The 12849-nt window shown below is 42.3% G+C and overlaps 1 pseudogene; it reads left to right on the top strand.

The window, feature by feature from the left end:
• The window catches only part of LOC143122652 (uncharacterized), a 65818-nt pseudogene extending 53730 nt beyond the window's left edge, over positions 1-12088 (top strand).
• Positions 12089-12849: the final 761 nt, after the last annotated feature.

Below are 12849 nucleotides of genomic sequence, written 5' to 3' on the forward strand. Positions count from 1 at the left end.
AGTCCTCTAGCATATTATTTGTACCTCTACAGGGTTGTATCCAGCTGAATAGCACTATAGAATGACAATATCAGTCAGAATAGACTTCAAAGGTGCTCCCCTATAGGAAACACCAGAATATCCCCTCAGGGCTGTGAGGCCAAACCCTTTGTAATGCTGATAACAGGGCAGGAGATAACCTTTACTGTACAACAAACCAGCTGGTGAAATATGGGTGTGATAGCTCAAAACCACCAGGTCCATCCCAACAAAGAGTTTTGGATAATTCTGTCTCTGCTTCCAGCTGGCAAAACAGTTTGTTTATTTGTTTTAGTTAAAAGAGTTAAAGATTTGAGAATGGGCAGACAAAGAGAGAGATACACTGGCCTCTCATTGGACAGAAGACATCCCATCAGTCTCTCTGCACACTGATGCAATCTACATTCACTGGGGATTCCTCTTACAAACAGAGTGAGATGGGAGTCTGTTTATTTATGTTCCCAGTCAACGCCTTTGATGCCTTTCTGTGCCACTCTTAAGGGGTATCTACAAAGCATGTTTGTGCACATCATCTGAAATACCATATAAGACAAATGAAAAAGAGATGGATGAATGAAAGGAGAAACGAACTTGTTGGTTGGAGAGGCAGCTGGAAGACAAAAAAAGTACATGTTGTTGCCTCGTCTATACACATGCATAAACAAGTGCCTCCTAACATGCATACAAACCAAGTCAAATAATGCACACACCGATATATACACACACACACACACACACACAACTGCACGCTGGCGGCTAAACACACTCACACTTGAGTGAGAAAAGTCTGGCAAAGGGGGCCTGAGGCATGCACAGAGGCACTCTGGAATAAAACTGTACCAAAGAAGTGTGTGTGTGTGTGTGTGTTGTAAATATGGGAAGGGACATTTTCAGAAAGATATTTAGCAAGACATTTCCGGCACGATGTCAGGGTCAACATCCAAGTCACATCCAATATTCTCCATGCAGGCCTAAAACACTCCGAAGTGTAAGTTCAACTGAAGTCACCAGCACTGTGTAGACTGAACCGAGTGCCTTCTGAAATATTTAACTTGAAAGCCAGTCACCATCACAAAGATCACTTTCTGACTAATCCCAGCTTTACATTTTAAAGGAAGGTGAGCAGAAAGGAGCAGCGATTGAAAAAAAAAATGGCTCTGGGGATCAAACGCATGGTGCAGTAATGAGTGAGTTATAATCCAAAAAAGTGTAAAGCCTCAACCAAACGGCTATGCTTATCTTTCTCCTGATCTCGCCCTAGCTCCCTACTAAATTCCACTCAACTTACCTTACCTCGCCTAGGCTGCATGTCCGAGTGAATACTGAATGAACAAACACGTTGGGTGAAATGTGGGATTGCTGAGAATATGTTGTAAATACGAGTTTAGGTAACATCTATGATGCAAGTCACTTCAGCAACTCTGAAAACCCTGTGCAACCTGCTGAATTCAAATACGTCTCTCAACCCATACATGGGATTTCGCTCGAAGCATCTATTTTCATAACCATAGCTATAATTACGCCCATGACCTCACACCTGTACTGTAAATCAACACATCAATCTGCCTTTGGTCAGCTCTGGTCAATACTGGAATAAAGATCGATCCATCTTGAATGAGAATGCTGCTTATTGACAGATTTAACCAAGTGGCAAGTTACCAAATGTTCATGCTTTAAAGACAGCCCAACTTTCTAACAAGAATTGCATGCTAGGGCCTTCATTTAAATGACAGTACAAAGTCTAGTCTCTAATTTGACAACATGGCAAAATGTATTGGCTAATTCAACATGAGCAACTTAAGTGACATCAATGGGTCAGTTCAGTGCTTCACATGCCACAAAACAGCTTTAGTTCATGCACAAGGTACTTTGCTCTAAATGGATACTTTGCTTTGTCAGGCCATGATGGGAAAATGGGACATCTCACTAGAAACCCATTCTAGTCTTCAGCACTTCATTTTCAAGTCTGTCTCCATCAAGCCAAGCAACAGTTTCATACAACTGTCACGTCACATAGCCACGTGTAGCTAGCTACATTGTGTTAATGTAAATATGGTTTCTTTAGCTCTGTCATATGATATATGTTCCATGTTGAACCGACAATCAAACTAAAATACAAACTACAGCAACAACAGAAAACCACCTGAGGTACAAAATGGACAAGCACATCCAATGAAGTCATTAATTAGCAGTGCACACAGAAAATCCCATATTTCTCCCAATCCAACCTCAGTTCATTAAAACTTGTGTGACATTTAAGAGAACACACTGTCAAGTTGCTTTGCAGACATATGGAGTGGCCTTCCCTCCAGAGACCCTGAGCTAGCCACTCACAGATGGGGCGCTCCCCTGAGCCAGAGTCCTCCGAGCCCCCAATTCTTTGTGATGACAGACGGAGGCACTTTTCAACATAAATAACTTCATGCAGCAGCATGCCTCTGTGCAGATGATGTGCACCTTCGAGCCACAGTTTGGATTTCAGCCAGCTGCCTTCACGTCCCACATTGGCTGTGCTTTTTGGTGCATACAAGTTGGCTTCACAGTGATGTATCTATCCATCATGGTTTCTTTCAGACTGTTTGAGAAAAATCCATCCATCCATCACACATGGCAGCATTGCTGCTCTCTGTATAGTGAGAAGAGAGAACTTCCAGTTGAAATGAAGAAACCTTGAGCAATGATTACTCCATAGGACCGGGGAAACACCTGGGATGTTGAAATAGGTGTTTTTATTGGAGTAGCTTACAGTGTGTGTGTGAGCATTATTGTATGCATGACGTGTGTGAAGGATAACATGTGGGCAGCATGTGGGAAGGAGTAAATGTGGGTAGGTGAGTGTGTGTGTGTGTGTGTGTGTTGGATGTGTTCATGTAGCCTATGTGTGTGTGTGATGGACAGTGTGCGAGAGTTTGTGGGGAGATAATATGGATGGGGAGGTATAGATGAATTGGGGCTCCTCGGGAGATCCCAGGAGAGGCTGAGTGTCTGGAATGGATTTCCAGTCACAACCTAGCACCAGCACCTGACTGCAGCGGTGCACGCAGCTGCTCCCCAAATGAGTTTTTAATAATTCATTTCCCTCTCAGGTCTGGAGCTGTCAACCCCTACACACACCCACACACACATTTACGCAGGAAGGACACAAACATGCATGCTCCCTCACATACAGGGTCCATATTCTTATGAATAGTCAGACACAGGCTCTGTATACAGGCCTCCCTAACTCTCTTTCCCTCACTGTCTCACACACATACAGAAAGAGAGAAAGGGAGAGACTCAGCTGCTTGACTTTTTTTTAATTGAAATAAAAAATTCTGAGATTTTAATAACAGTGCCGTTTCTTTATCTTTAATCTCTCTCTCTCTCTCTCTCTATGGTCTCATTTGATCCACAGGCATTCAAGAGTCTCTGCTGATATCTATTACCATAAAACACTGATTTGCAGGTGTGCAGTTAAATACGCCACAGAGAACATCTGGCTTACTACTGGTACTTGCTGCACTTCGGGCTAGCCAACCTGCTGCTACTAGGGTTGGGTATTGCTCAAATCCAGAAGTAGAATACACATGCTTTAAGCCTTAATTGAGCATTCAAAAGAAAATATTTATTTATTTAAGTATTGATCCACAGACATATGCATTAAAATACTTCACATACAGATCAATCAGCAGCAAATTAAAGCAGCAACCAGTTAGGCCTTGTTGTTTTGGAGAGTCTCAAAATATGTGACAAATCTATGCATCTTGTCCTTGTTTGCAACAATAAAGCTAATGTGTCCATGGAGTGATGACCAAATTCCAAATTCATTTAAAAAAAAATAATAATAATAATTTCTGAAATTTTCAATAAATTTTTTTTTTCGTTTTTTGTCTTCGCTTATCCCAGTTCTGGTTATTTCTCATCAATTCTACTAATATGGTTCCCAACAAACATGCAGAAAGCAATGCTGGCATTTCTGGCTATTGTGCGTGTGTGTGTAGATGTGCTAGTGTGAATGAGTTTTGGAGAAGACTGGAAGAGGGCTGTGTGAATGAGACTGGGAGCAGAGGAGAAAGTGAGTGTGTGAGTGTAAATTTCCCAGCAAACTGACATCTAAACTGGCACTAATTGGCATGTGTGCTGACAGCTCTAGCTTTCCACTCCAAACTTTTAATGACACAGCTTACACCGTGTCGAGACTGCAGCCATTCCCATTCACACACACACATTCATTCACATGCTCACAGGTCCTCACACCCGTTCTTTCTCCATCACACACACATAGGCTACCCATACAACTGTCATCAAACACACTAACACAAACAACAATGTTATAAGATACAGATACATGACACATAAATGCCTCTTATTTGACTGGTTGATTGTCCTCACATAAAACCAGGGCTTTGAACCGGTTCAAGGAATGAAAACGAAAACCGGGAACTTTTTGTATTTTACAGGGAACAGGAACGAAACCGGAAACGTTATTATTGTTTATGTTCTGGAACAGGAACACTTATTTAAAAATAATGGTAACCGGTTAATACCGGTTTTATTTCGTTCCTCAAAGTTTTCGTTGCCTAATTAACAAAAAAAAAAAGTAATTATTTTCCTGCGCACGTTACCATGACGGCTGAGGTTCACTTCCTGTGTGACATCACATCAGACATTCGCTGACTGAATGGAGAGAGAGCGGTGGATTACAAAGTCTCCACTCCACATCTTAAATAAGAGGTAAATTACGATCCATCGTTAATTAAAACGCTCATTCCAAACACAATAACAATAGCTATATTTGTCGACTCCATGTTAATGATGGACTAGCGAACATTTGGCTAAATGGCGCCAACACCTCTGTTTGCCTAATGCACAGATGGCTTGTTACGGTATGAGTAGGCCTACTGGATGGCCTTTTCCCCCGACAGTTGGAATTTGTTGTTGCCCGAGTGCGCCTGCAGGAATTAATGCTATGGTACGCACACCCATCCCCCCACCCCCGAAAAAAAAAAAAATGTTCACGCGTGGACAGTATTTTTCCTTTAGGTTCGTGCATACATAGCATAACAACATCCACATGCAATAATGCAACAACAACGTCTACAATTACCTATTCATTTGGGCAACTTTATACATCCCTATACAGGCTAAAGTTGTGTTATAGCTACTGTAACGTCTGGCTTTAAACAGCTGTAATGCAGTCGTTCTGACAAGCACACCAATTGCTTAGCCAACCTTGTTCTTGCCCATCTTGAATAGCTGCTGTAGCTTTGCTGCCTCCATCCTTTCTGTTTTCGTTGTTTAAACTTGTGATATCCATGATGAGTAGGCTATTGAGTTAGTGAATTAGCTCAACATTGTGTGCTGATAACCATATAGAAAGCCGAGTAAAAGAAAAACAAGTAGCCTATGCATGCGTGCCTGCGTGCGTATTCTCTCCTGCTCAAACATGTGTGCGCGTTAATTTTGATAAGTGTTCACTAACTTTACTTAAAAGAAAATTGTAAATAGCCTGATGGCATGCAACTAATGGGATACTGTGCATAGTTGGAAAGGTATGGTAGGCTAATATGGTGTGAAATTAACAGTATTTTTTTGTTCTAACCGGTTCGGGAACGTCAATTTATTGGTGGAACTCATAACCGGAAACGTTATAATTCCGTTTCTGTTCGGAACGAACCGATTGGGGAAAAAAATCGGTTCAAAGCCCTGCATAAAATAATACAAATATGCTGTTTGTCTGCATGTCAGGGCACACTAAAGCTGCTTAAACAACTACTTTCACCCCAATTCACAAATAGCTGACCTCATAATTGTCTGCAGAAGCCAACTTTACACATTTTGTCGTCTGTTGGCACTGTATTTAGAAGTCTATTAAGCCGCCATATCAACTGTTCACACACCTAGGCTCATGCCTCAGTCTTTAGTCTCAACAATACTGTCACTGAGTTTAACATTTCCCCAATAATATTCAGCTCAAAGTCAAAGATGAATCAAATAAAAAAATTAGTGTAAGGTGTTCACAAAAAAAGGATGACTTTTTTAGACAGTGCAAGGCAATTTGAATTTGATATTCAAGGAATCCATAGAGGTTCTCAAGGATTACAACTTGCGCAGACATTTTGGTAATATCAACGGCATCTTACTATTCTTCACCTGCCCATAGACTGCAAGTGTAAATTAGCTTATACCCAAGCTTTGAATAATATGCTCAGACTCAAAGATATACAGCCTGACCTCAATTTAGAATTAAGTGTTACACATGCCTGTTGGAGGATTTATTTTTATTTTACATTGCATTGGCTGAGTATGTGTTGATGTTTAACATGTGTTCAGTGTGTGTGCTGTGTGACATCAATGAAAAGAAAGCAGGAGCGCTCAACATGCCTGCATGAGCCTTTATGGTTCTTCCTCTTTATTACTCTCTGTGCGTGTGTATGTGTTAGCGGACACACATTTATGGAAGCACATTTCTCTTCATTTGGCTCTAACCGTCTGTGTTGCGGCCTCATTGTTGATCACTGACTACATTTATTATAAACCACTTCCATCACATACACACATACATACACAGAGGCATCATTTTGTTGTGCTATTTTCAGCAGTTAACCTGCTGCTCATTATGAGAGAAAGTTATTAAGTTATGCCTGTTGTATATCAATGGTAAATTACATCTACACAACCCTACTTATATAGCCTGGAGGACCAGACCCAATCCGAAAGATTAAGGGTCTGACTACGAGTAATGAAAATGGCCCAACTCGAGGGGTGACACCAAGCTTGCATTTGAAAATATCACTGCATGCAATTGGATAACACTACGACCAATGTTTACTGACCGTTTCCGGACGTTGACGCAATTGGATAACACTACAGCCAATGTTTCCGGACATCCTTTGAGAATTACAATATGAAAAATACTTAAATAGTCTAATTGGCCATCTAAATGGGCTTTCCTTAGCCTGTGATACACCTTTCCACCAGGTTTTTTGAGAATTTGCACCGATTTTTTTCTTACAAACCAGGAAGCATTAAAATGCTAACGCTAAAAATTACAAGCTTGCGGGTGGCTACCACAATCTATATCACTAAGCAGAGGTATGTCTAAGCCAGCTTTTAGTATGATATTCTAATTCATTGTTATGGTAAGTTATATGACCTTGATGTTTCAAAGTTTTTTGTTTGTAGGTAGTTGGTATTGCTTTTAAGTATTTTGCATGGGTCACACAAGCTGTCGAACACATTCTAAACGCTAGTTTAGGCAGTTTTGGCAACTTTATTTTAGGCATATTGAGGTGGTGTTCATGTTGGCTAACAGCATAAGAAATAACTTCTCTCACACATACAACAATAATTATAAACCACCTGTTGAATAGGTGGTTTAGAATGTGCATAATTAGGGACATTAAAATTACACGTACAACTTTGCATGGGGAATTTGGAACACTAAACTGCACATAGAATCTTGCATGGGACTGGGACACTAAACTGCACGTAGGCTATACCAGAAATCTATTGCACAGTAACCCAACCCCGACCACCTTCAATTTATACAGTTATGTAGCTCTGGATGATCAATTTCTAATTGTAGGAGAAGCATTCCACAAGCCCACTTGGCCTCTTCACCCCTAATAAAGGGGGCTTAAAGGAGAACTCCAGCAATTCACACAGAATGCTTTCTCGAGGTCACTGAGTAGAGGTGGGTCGGTCGCGAACAAATCAGTTCGTTCGAACGGGTCTTTAAAATGAACGACCTGAACTGATTCGCCTTTCCAGTTCTTGTTTGTTCTTTCGTTCGTCGTTGTTCTCACACCAAGACCCCCCACCTGTTTCACTTCGGTCTGTCGTTCTCGCTCAGTCAGTCACTCTTTCTTGGCTAGAAGCAGAGTGATTATGGCTCTGTAGCCTAGACAAAATGGGGACTTGAAACCTTTTCATCAATATAATCATTCTGCCAAGCCTTTAAACATGTTTGTCGGCATAGCCTAGTGGGTCTTTGTTCCTTTATGAATGAACACATTTTTTAAAAAGAAATTAGCTGATCTAGCCGTAGTCTACTCTATTTACCTTCAATATGTCAATTTAATGTCAAGGTGAATGAACACATTAGCTATTACTGTTTTGTCTAAAAGTACACATAATCAAGAAGTTGCAGCTATATATTTGCCGCTACAATTGCAGTGTTGTGTTGACCGTTTGCACAAACAAGGAGCTGAGAACCTGCATTCCATGATTCACCGCTGAACTACGTTGTACCGGAAATGCGACTGAACGAACGAACGATTCAGAACGAATCATCTTGGCGAACTGAACGACGCGAACTGTGTCATGAGAACGAACGATAAAATCCACCTCCTATCACTGAGTACTGTCGGTATGGGGGAAAAACTAAAATTAGCTTGAATTGCTCCAGCCAACAGCTAGAGAAGCCAGACAGCTACAGTGTTACATGTTGGGGGCATCTTTAAAATCATGCCCCCAGAATGTAGCACTTTTTGTTTTTGCTATTTTGCGTTACCAAGCATGGGAACTAAATATATAGCCTCAGGTGGCAAAACGTTTTATAGTGCTTTTCTGGTAATGTTTCTATTTTCTGCATGATCGTTTATATGGCGAAATTGGCAATATTAAGCCTTAAATGAAGTATCAGTAAAACTAGTGACTACTTTGACTTGACTTTATGCTCACACAAATCACTCGCACGCACCCACTAACTAGAGCAGTGTTTCTCAAAGTGTGGTCCAGGGACCACTGGTGGTCCGCAAGCTATCCCAAGTGGTCCACGGGCAGACATGGTAAATATATAATATAAATGAGTTGTTTGCAATATTGAACCAACTTCACAAACAATCCAAACAGTTCTGCAAAAATGCCTATGTAAGCTACACCAGTTTCACTAGTTCGCCCGTCGGTATTGATTGCTATACTGAGTGTAGCTGGCCGTGGTCCTGGAATGCCTGAAGTGGAGCCGCAACGTGTGACGTATGGATAAGGAGGCCGGCTTAAATATCCTGGTGGCGGAAGACAGGTGAGTTAATTGCTCACAATCATCCCTAAGGGCTCCTCCTGGACTTTGTTTAGAAAACATCATTTAAATCCTCTGACACAATAAGCAAGGTGCAAAGACAATAAGCAAGGTGGTTCAGTGAGTAGGCCTATTGTGTAATATTTATTTTTTATTTTATTTTTTTTGTAGCTAGGTGGTCCGTGATTTTTTTTTTATTGGTTAAGTGGTCCTTGGTCTGAAAAAGTTTGAGAGACACTGAACTAGAGTTTCCGCTAGAAAAAAGTGGTGCCGGTCAAAGTGACCGGCAGAGGTTTCGTTTTCCGGACATTTTAAAATGTACGAGAGTCTGGTAAGACCAGGCTAGGTTAACCCAGTCCTTTTTGGTTGCCTAATTGGCAGAAACATTAGGGCCTTACTGTGTGCAGTGTATTATATGTAATGGTGTTTACTTTGTGTGTGAACACAACTGCACCCTAAATTGTAGTGTTTATTCACTGTGCGTGTGCATGAATTTTCTAGTGGTTTTTATTGTTGCCATCACTTTCTGCTAGGGGTGTAACGGTACACAGAAGTCACGGTTCGGTTCATACTTCGGTTCGGACATCACGGTTCGGTACGAGTTCGGTACAATGGAGGGAAAAGCAAAACCAAAAATGCAGAAAGCAATTTTTTTTTTTTATTGTGTATCAGGCTGTACCAGTGTCATACAGTCTCTTCCCTAAGCTATCTGCAACAGCCTGAAGTGTGTAAGATGTAGGCTAAACAGTAGCCTACAATAAGTACCCAGACTCCATCTGTAAGTTGTAAACAAAATAAGACAATCAGCTATAAAACTTAAAATAGGCCTACAGTATCTCTTATTTCTGAAAGTGCAAATTACATAGAATAATGATTTTTAAAAATCCACTTAAGCAAGACCTTTAACATCTGTGTTTAGTTGTATATGGAAGGGTCTACAATTTGCCTCAATATTTTTCAGTGTGTGTACAGTAATAATCTACCCTACTAACTATGAAAATATCACACTATTTTGCCTTCTTTTAAAAAACGAAATTGCTCCTTTCATTTCATAAACAGACTACAACTAAGTCACATGACTGCCCTTCGACGTTAACTCACCGTAGCATGGTTTGTTTATTAGCCTGGTTAGCGTTGACACTTACTGTCTATGCACCTAACACTACCAGCTCCTCATGTGAGAAGTTACAAGTTACCCCAACATAAAGGTAATTACCACGCGATTTACATGGCTTTCTGTCATTACGAAATCATTTAATTTAAGACATAGGTTTTGGCTCTTTTTGTATGTGTATCCAAAGGCTGGTGAAGCGCAGGGGAAGTTTTTTTTTTTTTTTTTTCATTTCAGTGATTGGTAGCCTACATCATCTGGGTGATTGCTTCGAATATGTGTAGCATATATTTCCACTCACATACCCAACAACTGCTAAACAACGCCGACACACAGTTTCTTATCCACCACTCTCTCGCCTGTACTACTGTAACTGAAGTTCTCAAACTTGCGAAGAGACCAGCGGTAGTGCTACTATCTCTGACTAACTGACTCGACCAACGACCTGACAAAAAAAACATAGGCGCCAATCAGAGCTTCAGAGCTAAGGCGAGGCTACAGATTAGCGTTAGGTGTCGCTAAAGAACTCCCGTAACTCTCGCTACTTAACAGTAGCCTAATTGCGCATGACATTAATTAATCCGCACACGAGTTTTATGTTTTTTTATACCGTGTATTCTCCGTGTAAATTCATGCACCGAACCGTGACGCCCGTACCGTTTCGGTTCAATACGAATACATGAACCGTTACACCCCTACTTTCTGCCCTACTTGACTCTTTTTAGCCATCTGCTCATGGACAAACCTGGCAACCTATTTCCTGTTTTACTACTGTGCCTCCTCCCATGCCACTTTGACTTAACCGTTTCATTAGACCTCGTTGTTATGCTCCACCTCTCTGCCCATATTTGGACAATACTTCCTGTAATTGACTGAGTAGATGAGAACAGATTATTGCCTCTGCCTTCCTGCTCATGTTTGCAATAAGCAACTAATGGTCTAACAACTGGCCACGCCCTGGTTGAAGTACATAAAAGCTGGTTTTAGTGAGGAGAAAGGGAACTGCTGGATTGAGAGCACCACTCCCTGCTAGCATTGTGGTCAACGCACTCTACTACTCTGCAAAGGGCAGCAATTGTTTTACTGCTTTGGCGTGAGTGCCGTTGTTGCCACTGGTGCTCCCCTGCAATGCCTAAGTGTTGTTTGCTCTTGTGTTCACCCATGCATCCAGAAGCCCAGCCTCTGGCTCCTCTATCTTGTGGTCCCTGAGCCCAACGCTGCTGCGAAGACTGCCTTGGCTACACCGGACTCTCCCTCAATGCTCGCTGTCTGCTGCCTAGAGTACTGTAACTACCTCCTGTTGGTCTGACGACTGCCGTGGCCCTTTTGACGTGCCTGCTTGACCGCCTTACCCTCTGGCCAAAAGATTTCAGAGACTTGAATCTAGTGAACTATTTTAATTTCCCCTAAGTACTGGTGTTTTCTATTTAAGGCCCCAGCGCTGACAGCTAACGGAGACACAGGTTGAGCGGGAGCTCGTCAGGCCCGGGGGCAGCAGAAGCTCTTCAGCATGGATGTTGACGAGGAGGAAAACATAAGTTCGTGCAGCACTGACATAAATGAAAACGTAACCTGGACAACATCTCCTCCAAGGAGGGGGCCACCGTGGCCGAGCAGCTCCCTAACAGTGGTGCAGGCAGGGGCAGCCGCAAACAGCCCCTGGACGAGGGCAATAATGGCCACGCACACTCAAGTACACGCACACACAAGTTCAGGCCCAAGAAGAGCAAGAAAATGACAGGGCCCGTGCTACCCAAGAACGTGCTGATGCAGCTAAACGAGATCAAGCCAGGCCCAGCAGTACAAGCTGCTGTCGCAGACAGGCCCCGTGCACACGCCCGTCTTAGTCATGACCGTGGAGCTCAACGGCCAGCAGTTCGAGAGCCCGGGCCCCACCAAGAAGGCCGGTCAAGCTGAACGCGGCTGAGAAGGCGCTGCGCTCATTTGTGCAGATTTGAACATGAGATTTTTACTGGGGCACGTAATACAGGGTGGTAAATTGTGCATGGGACTGAAACCATGCTTGCACCACATGAGCATGATGGAACCTGACATTGTCCCACACAATGACATAGGTCATACCTTCAGCTCTACAAACCTGATCAAGCTCATCAAGCTCATCAAGAAAGGTGACAAGGAGAGATGGTCTAATATGAGGTCTGCGTCCCACCACTACGCCTGTTTGAGTCGTGATTCACTCGGATCTTTCACCCGTATCTTTAAATTAACCCGAGTCGCGAGTCTCTAGTATCATTAACTCGGATCAGTTGAGTCCTACTACAATTCAATCTAAAACGATAAACAGCGCCACACACAAACCTCTTGCAACATTAGCTAGCCTACTAGCCATCATATCTGCCAAAAATGTAACCATTTCGTAAGTAGGATAACCACAACTCCACAAATCAACTCAAGCAACTGAGTGAGCAGGCAGTCTGAGATAACTGGTTAACTTCCCGCAGAGCCGGGTTAGTCGGATCAGCCGGCCGGTTAGGCTACATGAGTACGAGTCGGCTACGGCTACGTTGTCATGAGTGGCTGTAGACGAGCGAGTAGCTCCTCCTCAAAGTGAAAATCAATTCCACAACAAAAGCCATTCTTCACCTCTTAAATAACATTCAATGTTCTGCATGTAGCCTAGGCATACTTTAGATTTGGTGTATAGATGTGTAGCATATTAAAATGCAATTAGGTCGCGCAGACAGTCCGAAACATTGCA

This window comes from Alosa pseudoharengus, unplaced genomic scaffold (genome assembly GCF_046254945.1).
Source record: "Alosa pseudoharengus isolate Yale_2024_CS ecotype anadromous, Long Island Sound unplaced genomic scaffold, YU_APseudo_1.1 YU_APseudo_1.1_scf_14, whole genome shotgun sequence".
NCBI lineage: Eukaryota > Metazoa > Chordata > Actinopteri > Clupeiformes > Clupeidae > Alosa > Alosa pseudoharengus.